Genomic DNA, 16,044 nt, shown 5'->3' on the forward strand with positions numbered 1-16,044 from the left:
AGGCACCGCACCTCGGAGCTCCCGAAGCAGCTCATCCCTCACCTCTCTGACTATCTCCTGTCGCAGCTCCCGGAGCTGCTCAGGATCAATCCGGACCGCCATAGAGGGTGGTGCCGAGGAGGAAGGTCCGGCGGAGGTGGTAGGAGCAGGAGGAGTGGATGGAAGGTCTGGATGGTCTGGAAGGTCTGGGTAGTCTGAATCGGGCTCAGGACTGGGTGAAGGTCTGGTGGTCTGAGCGGTGAGGGTAGACTTCCTAACCCATACCCCCTCTCTCTTCCGAAACCCCATCCTGTGCATGGTCCCCGTACACAAGCGATCTGTCCATCGCAATGCACGAGAGGGTTCCCTCTCAGGAATGGGAATCTCGTACTCCCTAAAGAGAAGAGTAAAAATCATGCCGTATGGGAGGGTGAGCCTAGGTCTATCTAGGGGCTCACACATATACCTATAGATGAGTTTGGGGAAGTTGACCGGGGTGTCCTGAAGAATGTAAGACATAATAGCTAGGTCCCTCTCATTTACAAAATCAAATCTTCCTATCTTAGGGAAGATGGACCTGGACAGAATACTCAAAAGGATTCTCACTTCAATAGAAAGTGAGCTAGCAGATACCTCGTCTAGGGGGGACTGAGGTGGATGCCCTAAGACGACCGTAAGGGCCTCAACTCTATCCTCAGGGTGTGCGGGAGCCACCCCTACTAATGGAAGGTGGAGGATGTGGGCAATGAGATCCTCCGTGACACGCACAGGGACACCTACTACTGTGCCCTCGATACCTCCATCTCCCCGATGGACGGTACTATAAAACTCTTGAGCAAGGCCAGGGTAAGTGGGAAGGTCCAAAGTGAGGAAGTACTCTAGGCCCTGGGCTCTAAGCCTATCACCTATGGTGAACCCTTCCCGGGAGAGATAGTCAAAGTCGACATACCTCCCGGTGGTGACGGCCTTCCCGGCCAACGGCCTTGCGGGAACCGCCCTAGGCGGGGAACGAGCCGGAGGTGGTTCCCTCGCGGGATCGTGCCGCGCCTTGGAGCGCCGCTCGGGACCGGCCTCGGGACGGGACCTCTTCCTAACCACGGTCTTACGAGGCATCTTGACCTAAACGGGAAGAAACACCTAAAGGACGGAGAAAGGTCGACGGAGGAGACTCGGGACGGACAGGAGACGACCTAGGAACGGACGAAAACCCTAAGAACCGGTGAAAAATCGACCGAACAGAGGTTGGAGACGATCGGGGACGACCTAGGAGTCGGCTCTAGGGCTTTTTGAACAGTGGCGGCTTGAAAGAAAAGTGTTTGCGAAACGACAAACCTAGGGTTAAAAAGTTGGATCCCGACTGCGAGTCGACTCCCCTGAGTCGCGAGTCGACTCGACCTCGAGTCGACTCCAGAATATGCGCGAGTCGACTCTCCTTATGCGCCTGTAGACTTCGAGTCGACTCCCGACAATGTGCGAGTCGACTCCCCCTCAGCTGCCATCTTTGCAAGTCGACTCCCGCAAATGCGCGAGTCGACTCTCCCTTAGGAGCCGGCTCTGAAACTTACTCGAGTCGTCTCTAACTTTGGCACGCACCTAAAACTCATGCTATAATCGTGCCAAATGAGAGAAAATCACCTAATTATGATCTGATTTGATGATCATTGAAAAGAAACTCTATTTTAACCACATTGTAATCATCAAAATCAATTATTCTAGTGAAAACCACCACTAGGATGGATCAATCACTCCTAATCCCCTCCTAAGCATACTAAACCTCTCTTCACTTAGGGGTTTTGTAAAAATATCTGCTAATTGATTATCAGTACAAACAAATTGGAGTGTCACATCACCATTCAATACATGATCTCTTATGAAGTGATGTCTTATCTCAATGTGTTTAGTTCTTGAATGTTGAATTGGATTTTTAGTTAGATTTATGGCACTTGTATTATCACAATTAATGGGAATTTTATCTTGTTTAATGCCATAATCTTCTAATTGTTGTTTAATCCACAAGATTTGAGCACAACAACTCCCGGCTGCCACATATTCAGCTTCAGCAGTGGATAATGCAACCGAGTTTTGTTTCTTGCTAAACCATGAGATAAGGTTTTCTCCTAGAAATTGACAAGACCCGCTGGTACTTTTTCTATCAAGCTTACATCCAGCGAAGTCTGAATCTGTGTATCCTATTAAGTTTAGGCTAGATTCTTTAGAGTACCATAGCCCTATGTTCTTAGTTCCTATTAAGTATTTAAAAATTCTCTTAACTGCAGCTAGGTGTGATTCTTTAGGATTAGCCTGATATCTAGCACACATGCACACACTAAACATAATATCAGGTCTACTTGCAGTAAGATACAGCAAAGATCCTATCATACCTCTATAAAGTTTTTGATCTACAGATTTACCTGATTCATCTTGATCTAATTTGCATGATGAGCTCATGGGGGTGCTGATTGACTTGTTTCCCTCCATATCAAACTTCTTGAGCATCTCCTTGATATATTTTGCTTGATTGATGAAGATTCCTCCTTCAGATTGTTTGATTTGAAGCCCTAGGAAGTAGTTCAGCTCTCCCATCATGCTCATCTCAAACTCACTCTGCATCAAATCAGCAAACTCTTCGCAGAGGCGATTGTTAGTAGCACCGAAAATGATATCATCAACATAAATCTGTACTAATAACATATCTTTGTTTTGCTTTTTCAGAAATAATGTTGTGTCTACATTTTTTCTAGAGAATTCATGTTCTAATAGGAATTTACTAAGTCTCTCATACCATGCTCTAGGTGCTTGTTTTAATCCATAAAGTGCTTTGTTCAGTTTATACACATGATTAGGGTATTGATGATTTTCAAAACCAGGAGGTTGTTCTACATACACTTCCTCATTAATATACCCATTTAAAAATGCACTTTTTACATCCATTTGAAATAGTTTGAAATTCTTAGAGCATGCATATGCTAATAATAGTCTAATAGCCTCAAGTCTAGCTACGGGAGCAAAGGTTTCATAAAAATCTATGCCTTCTTCTTGATTATAACCCTTTGCCACTAGTCTAGCCTTATTTCTTATAACAATTCCATTTTCATCTAGCTTATTTTTATATATCCATTTTGTACCTATAATTGGATATTCAGAAGGCCTCTCTACTAGATCCCACACTTTGTTTCTAGTAAATTGGTTTAGTTCTTCTTGCATTGCATTTATCCAATTTACATCATTTTCGGCTTCTTCTATATGTTTGGGCTCAAAGTGTGAAACAAAAGCTAGATGGTTATTCAAATTTCTAAGTGAAGCTCTAGTCCTAACCGGTTGAGATGGATCATCTAGAATGAGTTCCTTAGGATGCCCGTGAGCATACCTCCAAGCTTTTGTTAGCCCATGATCCACAATAGGCTCTTGGCTTGATGATGCTTCTTCAATCAATTTTTGATTATCATCTTGTAATCCCATCTCATCTATCTTTTCTTCAAGTATTTCAACATCATCATCAAAATTAACCTTCTTACTAGATGAGATGTCACTAGAGTCATCAAAAACAACATGTATAGATTCTTCTATAACTAGGGTTCTTTTATTAAAGACTCTATAGGCTTTACTAGTTGTAGAATAACCTAAGAATATTCCTTCATCAGATTTAGGATCAAATTTCCCTAGATTATCTTTCCCATTATTATGTACAAAACACCTACATCCAAAGGCATGAAAGTAATTAACTTTTGGTTTTCTGTTTTTCCAAAGTTCATAAGGTGTTTTCTTTATAATGGGTCTTAATAAAACTCTATTTAATATGTGACAAGAGGTATTAATGGCTTCTCCCCAAAAGTACTTAGGGAGGTTACTTTCACATAACATAGTCCTAGCCATTTTCTCTAGTGTTCTATTCTTCCTTTCCACAACTCCATTTTGTTGTGGTGTCCTAGGTGCAGAAAAATTATGGGTTATCCTCTTTTTACTACAAAATTCGTCAAATAATTGATTTTCGAATTCGGTACCATGGTCACTTCTAATGGCTATGACTGAAGACTCTCTAGCATTTGTTACTTCCTTATGGAACTTCTTAAACATAGAAAATGCTTGATCCTTATGCGCTAGAAACATGACCCATGTGTACCTAGAGTAATCATCTACTATAACTAGACCATATTTATTTCCACCTAGGCTTGTTGTTCTAGTTGGACCAAATAGGTCTATGTGTAGTAATTCTAGAGGCCTAGAAGTAGAGACACATTTTATGGATTTAAAAGAGTTCCTAGATTGTTTGCCAAATTGACATGCTTCACATATTTTGTTCTTTTCAAATTTTAATTTTGGCAAACCTATCACGGAGTCTCTTTTAACTAGTTTAGTTATTGTGTCCATGCTTGCATGACCTAACTTACGGTGCCATAACCAACTAGCATCATTATCTTTAGTTTCATTTACAACTAGACATTGGTTATGTTTTGTAAGATCTTCTAGGTCTACAACATATACATTTCCACGTCTAATTCCTTTAAAAACTAAACTATTATCATTAGGATTTGTTATAATGCATAGTGATGGTTTAAACATAACATCATATCCTTTATCACATAATTGACTAATGCTTAACAAGTTATGCTTAAGACCATCAACATATCTAACATTATCTATAAAAGTAGAAGGGGTGATTTGAACTTTACCAATACCAATGATGTGACCTTGGTTGTTGTCTCCAAACGTCACAGCACCTCCCTTCTTAGCTTTAAGGGTGAAAAATTGATCTTTATCATCCGTCATGTGCCTTGAGCAGCCACTATCCAAATACCAGCAGTTTTTGTTGACTTTGGCTGCAAGACACTCCTACACAAGCAAATCATGTCATCTTAGGTACCCAAGTTTTCTTGGGTCCTTCATGGTTAGTCAAGTTGGTTCCTTTTGGAACCCATACCTTTTTAATTTTTCTTTTAGTTTTACTTTTTCTAAAATTACACACATTTGCTTTATGACCTACTGTACCACAACAAAAGCAAGTTATTTTCTTAATTTTAGTTTTTCCAGCTTTAACAAAGAAGTTACTGAGAAGTTTTTGTTTATTTCTTGGTTTATATCCTAAACCCGCTTTATTAAATACGGCTCGTTGATTATTAAGTATCATATTTAACTTTTCAGAACTATACGTAAACCTTTCAACTAAAGGTTTGTATTTTCCAAGTTCTTTAGTTAATGTTTGATTTTCTGCTTTTAAATCATTTAGTTCTTTTGTGAGATCCTTGTTTAAGATTTGTTTATGGTTTTTAAGTTCTGAAAGTTTCTTAGTTAGTTTTTTATTATCTTTCGTTAAGTTGTTAGTCTTCTTAATTAAGAGTTGGTTGCTTGCCTTAAGTTCTAGATTTTCTTTGGTAAGATTATCTTTATCCTTAATTAATGAATCATGCTTATGAATGTAAGTTTGGTTAGTTACTTTTAGTTCTCTGTTTTTAACATTTATATTCTTATATTCAATCATTAATTCATTAAACGCATCATAAAGTTCATCAAATGTAAAATCAAAATGCGTATCGGAAGTTACCTCGTTTTCGTTGGCCATGAAGCAGAAATTGGCCTTCTCTTCTTGTTCTTCATCCGATGATGAAGATGATGCGTCGGAGTCCGATAGGGTGGTGACAAGGGCTTTCTTCTTCTTCTTGTACTTGCTGCCCTTCTTTAGTAAGGGACACTCAGCTCTGATGTGTCCCGGCTTTTTGCACTCATAGCACCCAATCCCCTCATTTTCTCTTTCCTTACCTTTGTCCTTGCGGTAGAAATTTGAGGGGCCTCTCCTTTGATGATAGGACTTCTTGTGGTTGATGAATTTCTTGAACTTGCGCACAAGAAGTGCCTCACCACCATCTTCCTCATCTTCTTCTTCTTCACTACTGCTACTGCAAGATAAGTCTTTGTTAGATGAAGTAGATTTTAAAGCTATTACCTTTTTCTTATGGGAGGACTCTTCCTCGTTGTGTTGTTTCATGGTGAGCTCGTGCGTCATAAGGGATCCAAGAAGCTCCTCAAGTGGTAGCTTGTTCAAGTCCTTGGCTTCTTGGATTGCCGTCACTTTAGCTTCCCACGACCTTGGTAGACACCGAAGGATTTTCCTGACAAGCTCACTGTTAGTATAGTTCTTGCCAAGGCTTTTTAGGCCATTGACAATATCAGTAAACCTAGTGAACATGCATGTGATTGTTTCATTTGAATCTATTCTAAATAGTTCATATTTATGAACCAAGATGTTTATTTTGGATTCCTTGACTTGATTCGTGCCCTCATGGGTCACTTCAAGTCTGTCCCAAATTTCTTTTGCAGAATTACAAGTTGAAACCCTATTGAATTCATTACGGTCTAAGGCACAATAAAACACATTCATAGCTTTAGAGTTTAATTGTGCCTTCCTCATGTCATGTTCATCCCAATCCTTTTCTAATTTGGGTACCTTAACACCCTCTACATATGTGGATGGGATGTATGGGCCATTCACTACAATGGTCCACATCTCATAGTCTTGGGCTTGGATGAATATTCTCATCCTAGCCTTCCAGTATGAGTAGTCGGATCCATTGAAGAAAGGGGGTCTTTGGGTGGACTGACCCTCAATGTGAGAAGATCCAAATGGGGTTGTCATTTTGATCTTTTAACTCTTGAGTGGAAGAGTTTTTGGCTCTGATACCACTTGTTGCCCAGATAGACAACCCAAGAGGGGGGGGGGGGTGAATTGGGTTTTAAATTAATTTGGATAATTAAAACGTTATGGATGATTAATTAAAAACTATTGCAAGTTATTTAATTAATGCTAAGTGCTGTGAGTGATGTGAGAGGAAGAAGAGAAGAGACAATCCAATGCAAACACAGAGTTTTATAGTGGTTCGGAGCTACCCCTTGCTCCTACGTCCACTCCCCAAGTCTCTCTTGGGAATTCACTATAACCCCCTTGGATTACAGCCGGTTGTTTTGCAAGCTCACAACCAAACTTGTTGTTTTACGAGCTCACAACGAACTCGGTCGGTTTTCCCAGGCTCACCGACTAGAACCAACCCCGATTGTTTTCCCGGGCTCACAATCAAACCCTTACACACGTTGGTTTTAACTTGGCTCACCAACCAACCTTAATCCCCTTGATTCAATCCCCCAATTGAACCAAGTAAATACAGTGTGTAAAAGAAAACAGAAAACAGCTTCTCAAAAAGCAGATAAAAACAATATGAACAATAAATGAAGTTAAGAAGCCTCAAACGCTTTTAGATCGGAGATGAGGAATGGCTTCTTGAACTTCTGGTCTCCTCTTGAAAGAGTGGTCGACTTGAATGCAGGAGGAGGAAGCTTTTAATGTTGAGAAGATGTAGTTGGATGCAGTTATTGCAGATCTTCCCTCTTTTTTGTTGAAGAACAAGTTGCAGAGTTGAAAGCTTGAATGCTTGGAGTGGAATGGTTGTTCTCTACCTTGCTACAGTCTTCTGTGGCTATTTAAGCCAACCCCCACGGAAACTAGCCGTTACACTGCTTTTTCTGTCCGTTCTGCACACTCTGCGCAGCCTGACAATATGACCGTTGGTGGGTTGGAGTCGACTCGCGCGATCAGGAGTCGACTCGGCTGTAGCGGGAGTCGACTCAAGCTTTTCCGGAGTCGACTCGGCAACTGTTCCAAATTTGAATTAAAGTTGCCGTCACGACTGGGAGTCGACTCGTCTTGACCCGGAGTCGACTCGCCAACTTATGGAGCTGACCTGGCAATTTTGGAGTCGGCTCATCCACAGAAGTCCGTGGATCCAATTTTGAATTTTGTCCACTCGAGTCGACTCGACTGTCCTTGGAGTCGACTCGAATCTCAGAGCCCGAACTCCCGATTCTCTGTCTTTTGGCTCATCCAGTCTTGGAGTCGACTCGAACTTCCTTGGAGTCGACTCGGCTCTCAGTTTCCGAAAGTTGGTCTTCTGCCTTTTGACATGAAGCTTGTCTTGGAGTCGACTCGAGCTGTCTGGGAGTCGACTCGAATCTCAGAGGCAGTAACATGGTTTTCTGTCTGTCGATGGTCGCACAGTCTCGGAGTCGACTCGCGTATTGCGGGAGTCGACTCGAATCTCAGAGTCCATAAAATGCTCTCTGACCTTTTCTTTGTGTACCTCTTGGAGTCGACTCTTACTACCCTGGAGTCGACTCGTTGAACATTGGAGTCGACTCGCGCACTTCAGGAGTCGACTCGTTGACAAGTTCTGAGATGAGGCTTTCTGTTCTTCTTTCTGTTCTCAGTCGGAGTCGACTCGTACTAGTCTGGAGTCGACTCGAGCTCGTGCCAGTGAACTTGATACGCTTGGAGTCGACTCGTGATACTCGGGAGTCGACTCGAGTCTCAGACTTTGGTTCAGCAGACTTCTTAACTTATCCAAAATACTATGAACCAAATCTAGAGACACTTGGACAGGATTTTCACTGAAACACTCAATTGAATTCATTAGTAATCACAAGATATACTCAAATGCTTTGAGCTCATCAAAATCAAATGGGGTTTTAATCAATCACTCCACATTCCCTCCTATGCAAAATTTCTCAAAGATCTTTGCACCCAAAAGCAAAAATCTAGGACACATGTGCCTAAAAAGATCCTACTTACTGAACAGGTAAGTTCTATTCTCTAACACAACACCCCTCCAAAATTTAAAGATCCTGATGCTCCCACTATTTTCTGTGTCATAGGAGATAACTCCATTGATCGAGCACTTTTAGACAAATTCTATTTTCCAGTAGATTTTATCGTCCTTGATATGGAACATGTGCCCAACCTAAAAAAATAAATTCCTGTGATTTTTGGTCGTCCCTTTTTAGCGACAGCCAATGCATGTATCAACTGTAGAACTGGGGCAATGGACATATCATTCGGAAACATGAAAATTAAGTTGAATGTGTTTCATGCCGCTGACCAACATGTGAGGGAAGATGAGTGTTGCCTGATTGATGAAATGGATGATCTTGTAGAGGAAGCCCTTTCCTATATCTTAGCGGATGACCCTCTAGAGGCATGCTTGGCCCATTTTGACATTGACAACTTTGATATAGACAAGGCCGTAGAAGAAGTCAACATCTTACTCGACAACCAATCTCCCATGAGTTCCTTTCCTTGGAAGATCCGACCTGAACCTCTTCCACCCATTGCTATCACACCACTTTGTCCTTCCATTGATTCTCCACCTAAACTTGAGTTGAAGCCACTTTCGACAACTCTTAAGTATGCTTTTCTAGGACCAGAAGATTCTCTCCCTGTAATCATTGCGGCCAACTTATCTACGGAATAGGAAGTTAAACTTTTAAGGGTGCTAGAAGAGAATAAACATGCAATAGGATGGTCTGTAGCCGATTTGAAAGGGGTTGACCCCTCCGTTTGCATGCATCGAATTCACCTCGAAGATGATGCAAAGCCCACCCGAGAAATGCAAAGAAGACTCAATCCTAACATGAAGGAGGTAGTCAAGAAAGAAGTGGTGAAGTTATTAGATGCCGGAATCATTTACCCAATTTCTGATAGTAAGTGGGTAAGTCCGACACAAGTGGTGCCAAAAAAATCAGGTATCACTGTGGTTGAAAATACGGAAGGAGAATTGATACAAACACGCACAACCACAGGCTGGCGTGTGTGCATTGACTACAGAAAACTCAACTCAATGACTAGGAAGGACCATTTCCCTCTACCTTTCATAGATCAAATTTTGGAACGGTTGGCTGGTCAAGGTTTCTACTGTTTCCTAGATGGTTATTCTGGATATAATCAAGTACCTGTTTACCCGGACGATCAAGAGAAAACCACCTTTACCTGTCCATTTGGGACATTTGCATATAGAAGGATGCCTTTTGGACTATGCAATGCACCCGCAACATTTCAACGGTTAGATGTATGCTCTAGAAGCCAATCTAGCTGACACATTGTTAATTCTAGAACATAATTTTGTACTTGATTATTTATTATTGAATAAATAAAAGGCATCTTTTTCATTCATATTGTTTATGTGTCTATGAATCGTCCAAGAATTAATAAGATGATGATGCATATTCTTAAGAGTTAAGAATTTGAGCCATGCATCATTGGTGATTAATTTCTGAATGCTCCTGATCAATGAATCATCACGAGGACGGTGATCGATCCGACGAGATCAGTGCATACATTGCTTTTCTTGTGGATGGATGAGACTCGAGTCTACGGTGTGGCGACACCGAAGTAATAGTGCAGGTGCTTTTTAAAGAACAAGGGTACTGAGCGTGACCAAGATAAGAAGTCACTTGGATGTCTATCCACTCGTCAGTGACTTGCTTGATGTTGCAGTAGTGTGACTGGTCCTTTGACCTGCGGTGCTTTGGCCACTCACAGTGAGGTTATTGTAGTTTGACTGCACATCTACATGGTCTCTACACATATGGGTCCATGCAGTGTAGATTGGCTGCAGTAGGTTCACTGTAGGAGTAGGGTATGCACCTATATAGAATCTATCGATCTTGGTAGATAAGGAGAGATCCTATGTGATTTATAAGACTGAGTTCGTAAGACCTCGGCTGGGGCAGTGTGCACAGCGGAGAAAGAGTTTTTCACTCTCGAACTTAAGTCGAATAAATCTTGATATATGACAGACGATGGGGTTTGACGAGTTGTCCATGACCTCCGTCCTGTAGGGATCCACGATAGAAGGACTATATCATACGATAACTGCACCTAGAAGTTCATCATTCCATTCTACTGGATAGCCACTACATGCTGCTAGGTGTCACTGGTGGATGGTGAGACTCACAGGAAATATCTTGATGATCGATAAACCCTAATGAGTTGAGTTGGAACTGTTCCAACCCATTGAAAGGAGTTTTCAATGATATTGTGATAGAGATCGCAATATATCTCTGTACTAGTCAGAATAGAACCTATGGGGTCACACACACTAGAGGTATTGACCGATCCGATGGTTGAAATTGTTAGGAACCCACATATGCCATGAAAATTTGAAATAATTTTCAGATTGCAGCGGAAAAACTATGCGGGATCCGTTCATCGCATGAACGTATTTTAAAACCATTCGTTTGTAGATAGATTAAAATTAAATTATTTTAAACTATTTTAAAATCATTAAGAAGATCAGATCTTCATCTTGTGCGGGTAGATGGACTCCGCAAATTTGATTCACGTGGATTTGTAGAAGGTTCGATGGAAGCCGCACACGCGTCCGGCCTCTACGGATATCCACACGAGGTAATGATTCGATCGAAGCCTATGTATCTCCCCGGGGTGCTAGCTCCCTTGCAGAGATGGCTTTTGATGACTGAAGTCCTCCCTTTCAATCAACTCTTGAATGCCTAGGGAGGTGGAGGAAGAAGGACAGATCAAAGGGAACAAGAACAAAACACTTTCAGCCTTTTCCCTTTTCTTTTGTTGGAACCAAGAATGAAGAAGGAGGAGAGCCACCAAGGATTCTTCTTCCTCTTCTCTTGCTTGCGGATGAAAGGAGGAGAAAGGGGATGTTTTTGCTGCCGTGAACACCAAAAGAAGGATAAGAGGAGGGGTCGAACCCCTCCTCCTTTTATTTCTCCATAAGATAAGGATGAGCTCCTAATTTTTAGGAGCTCACCCTTATCTCCCCAATTCGGCAGCAAGGAGGGGCTTACGCCCCTCCTTTTTTCTTCCACGTACTTCCCAAAGGGAGGGGCGTGGGCCCCTCCCTCTAGTCCATTTAAATCAGCCCCCACTTAACACTTAATCAAATTAAGTGGGGAGGATTGGGTTCAATACTTGGGTTCAATTCTATTCCAAATAGAATTAGGTGCATTCATTTCCTTTTATTCCAAATTCTAATCCAATTAGGATTTAATTGAACCATGACTCTATTGAACTCTTCAATCCTAATCCAATTAGGAGTCATGAAATTAATTAGATTAAATTTAAAATTAATTAGGACTTAAGAAAATCCTAATCTAATCAGGACTTGTTCAAATTTCAGCCCTAAGACAATTAGGACTTTAGAAATCCTATTCCAAGTAGGACTCTAATTTAATTTGAAATTCTAATCCAATTAGGACTTCATGAATCCCACTCCAAGTAGGACTCATGATCAAGTCCAATTAATTATATTTAATTAATTAAATTAAATTGCAATCCGATTGCAATTGTTCCTTCTTCCAACCACTAACTCTTAGCGGGTTATCCATTTATCAATCTAATTGATTATTTGTGATTCCTAATCACATTCAACCATCGGATCGGTCATTACCTCTAATGTGTGTGACCCCATAGGTTCTATTCTGACTGGTAGTGAGACATATTGCGATCTCTATCACAATATCATTGAAAACTCCTTTCAATGGGTTGAAACAATTCCAACTCAACTCATCAGGGTTCATCGACCATCAAGATGATCCCTGTGAGTCTCACCATCCACCAGTGACACCTAGCAATATGTAGTGACTACCCAGCAGAATAGAATGATGAACCTCTAGGTGCAGTTATCGTATGATACAGTCCTTCTGTAACACCCTGAACCAGGGTTAGGGTAGCTTAAGTAATTTTTACCAGTTATGAAGCATCTTCATGATTTTAACCTAGTTTATTATGAGCATCTGAATGCACATGAAAGGTGAGGGAATATCAAAATTTTATGATGTAAATTGGATGGAAACTTTCCAGGAAGTTTGATTCAAAATCATTTCAAAAATGTCGGGATTTCAGCTGTTACAGAAAATTTTACGGTTCCACAGATTGAGAGTGCAATAACTCTGGATATAGTCCATGAATCTAAGTAAAATTTTAAACACATAATATACATTGAGTAGGGGATTTACTGTTGAAATTTCAGCTCAAATGGATTAGCCTACAGCCTGGAACAAAGCAAGTTAGGTGGGTCCCTCGGAAGCCTGTCATTACAGAAAACTGCAGACCTAGATTTGTCCAAAATTTCTATAAAAAGTAGGAAGCATGACGTGGCCTAAAACCTAGTTTTTAAAACCCCTGGGAACCACTCTTTTGACACGTTAGGTGTCTGGGAAGCTAACGTGTCAAAAGGGGGGGTGTCTAACATGTTTCAGCAGGCAGCAACTTGTGCTGCTGCTGTTCAACCGTTAGGAGTTCAGTAGTTGGTTGTAGGTGCCAGCCCAAATCAGGCCAGGAAAAGCTCCAGGGAGGGAGAGAGGAAGCTAGGGAAGAGAGAGAGATACTTGGGGAATCCAAATAATTTGTGGAAGAAGGTTTAAAGTAAAGAGGAAGAGCAACTTGCTGTTGGGCTGCAGAACAGAAATACAGAAATTTTTGGTGCACCCAGGCTTCCTAGCAAATTTCAGGTGAATTTTCCAAACTTTTAGTGATTCTAATTGTAGTCCCACGTAGGAGGGTGATAAAAGAAGATTTTAGTTATTCTAGATGAATTTTTAGGTATGAAAAAGGAATTGAACTATGCTTCCGAAGTTGTTGAAAGCAGTCTGAAATTCTGCAGAAAGAAGCGATGGGATTTCTTTGTGTTTTAGGTGATTAAATTGTTATTTAAAGCTGAAAGTTTGTAGGTTGTGTTAGGGATTTCCTAGTCCTAACACAGAGCCAAATAGGTGGAATTGATTGTTAAGAACCTCCGGGAGTTAAGAGGTTTAATTGGCTCGAAAACAGAACAAACAAGCTGAAAACAGGGGAATTGAATTCTGATTTATTTTTGGTGTTAAGTAGTTGTTTGGCAGCTGAAAATTTATAGATGATATAGAAGGTTTTCTAGTCCTAACCCAGGGTATCAAAGAGGGAGATAAAAGCTTGGAAACCTTTGAGAATTGAGAGGTTTTATTTATCCTAAAATAAGACAAGCAAGGTAAAAAAATCAGAAAGTTAAGATGAGGGTGTTGGATTTCTTTTTGAAACATGCATAATCATGTTGCATCATATAGGTTATAATTTTGATTGACTCTTTTAATTATTTAGGAGGAGAAGAGAGTCTCGGAAGTGTGCCGGGAGTATCAAGCACTAGGGTGGTGCGTTAGCCATCACAAGGTGAGTGGTTTTCTTCTTAACCATGGTAGTTTATTTTGTAATTCCAGAGAAATGAATGATGTCTCCAAATTCAGAATGAATATGCTAAAGAATGAAAATAAGAAGTATTAATTCTCATGATTAAATTGCTTTCTATCAGTGGATAAATGATCTGATTTGGAAAATATATGCTACACTTGAAAATACTTTAAATTCATGTTTGTTGATTCATAAGTTTATGAACTTGTTTGGGAATGGATTAACCCAAAGTGATTGAACCACTTAAAACCCCTTATCACGGCCAAGAGAGTCATTTTAGTTTGACACCAAGCTATTCTGGAGTTGACCCCTATACTCTAGAGTCGACTCCAACCTTGTTACAGTAACTAATATTTGCACTTTTACCTTGGATACATCACATCAGAGTTTATGATATGTGCCCAATAGGGCAGAGATGGAACGCCGGGAGGGCGTAGCTATGATATGTGCCCAGTAGGGCAGAAATGGGACGCCGGGAGGGCGTAGTATGATATGTGCCAGTGGGGCAGAATTGGGACGCCGGGAGGGCGTAGTAGTAGCACCATGCATAGGACTGTCGAGCTACTCATGAGAATGGTGCCTCATGCGAGTGGCCGGCAGTAGGGCTCGCGGGAGCCATGATTTTCAATATTTAAGCTATGTATACATATGACTGAGCAACAAATGTATTATTTTTAAGCATAATGATTTCAGAACCTATGTGAATGTTCTATGTATCAAATTCTTCAAGGAAGAAAAGTGGACTCTACGGTCCAGAAAAAAAAAAGGACTTGAGCAAGGCGATTTTATTAATGCTTTATTTTAAAGCAACAGCTTTATTTCCTGCTAGTTGTAGTACTATTGGCAAATAGCAGATTTCTTATGTGGTTGAAACTAAGTGCTATAAGATCAAATGCAAATGTTTCATATGTGGCATAAACACGTTACATTTGATGTATGTAAGTATCACAGCTGAAACCTCATATCTCCTCATGATTAACAGATTGTCCACTCACTGGGACTTAGGTCTCATCCCTCTCTTTTTCTGTAAATTCTTGCAGATCGGCAGAGTCATAACATTATAAAAGTACCGCATCAGCATCATCCTAGAAGTTTGTCATAGAAGGTTGGCCATGCCCCTCTGAGTGAAAGGAAAAACCTTTGTATTATGCATATAGTTGGGGTGTGAATGTAAACAAACTTGAGACAGATGTAAAGTTTGTTATATTTTGAGCTATGTATAGTAGACTTTAAGTTATCAATGAAAGCTTGGGTTGCTTTAAGTTATGATTAAAGTGAGTTAAATAAATTAAACTGACAGGTTTAGGATGTATTGATTTTATTGGTTGGTTGGATATAGTAATTGACAGGTTTTTAATAGTAACTTGTGAACCGCGGCACAAGCTGCTAATAGAAACTCTGCTCGGTACTGTACCCGACTAACCTACTGTGGGAGGAGATCCCACACCTTCTATCGTGGATCCCTACAGACCGAAGGTCATGGATAACTCGTCAAACCCCATCGTCTGTCATATATCTAGATTTATTCGACTTGAGTTCGATAGTAGAAAACTCTTTCTCCACTGTATATTACTGTCCTGGCCAAGGTCTTAGAACTCAGTCTAATAAATCACATAGGATCTCTCCTCATCTATCAAGGTCGATAAATTCCATGTAGATGCGTACCCTACTCCTACAGTGAACTTACTGCAGCCAATCTACACTACAAGGACCCATATGACTAGAGACCATGTGTATGTGTAGTCAAACTACAATAACCTCACTGTGAGTAGCCGAAGCACCGCAGGTCAAAGGACCAGTCATACTACTGCAACATCAAGCAAGTCACTGACGAGTGGATAGACATCCAAGTGACTTCTTGTCTTGGTCACGCTCAGTACCCTTGTTCTCTAACAAGCACCTGCACTATCACTTCAGTGTCCCCACACTGTGGACTCGAGTCTCGTCTATCCATAAGGAAAGCGATGTGTGCACTGATCGGATCGATCACCGTCCTCGTGATGATCCATTGATCAGGAGCATTTAGAAATTAATCACCAATGATACATGGCTCA

The 16,044-nt window shown here is 40.8% G+C and overlaps 1 long non-coding RNA gene across 1 annotated transcript; it reads left to right on the forward strand.

Annotated features, from left to right (window-relative positions):
• The first annotated feature begins 13,088 nt into the window (after positions 1-13,088).
• LOC120105317 (uncharacterized) lies at positions 13,089-15,242 on the forward strand. The gene is made up of 3 exons (XR_016400070.1): positions 13,089-13,281; positions 13,904-13,972; positions 15,031-15,242. It is a non-coding gene; the product is annotated as an uncharacterized LOC120105317 (long non-coding RNA).
• Positions 15,243-16,044: the final 802 nt, after the last annotated feature.

This window comes from Phoenix dactylifera, chromosome 3, assembly GCF_051530095.1.
Source record: "Phoenix dactylifera cultivar Ajwa chromosome 3, Ajwa_hap1_PhDact_Kaust_v1.1, whole genome shotgun sequence".
In the NCBI taxonomy this organism is placed as follows: Eukaryota; Viridiplantae; Streptophyta; class Magnoliopsida; order Arecales; family Arecaceae; genus Phoenix; species Phoenix dactylifera.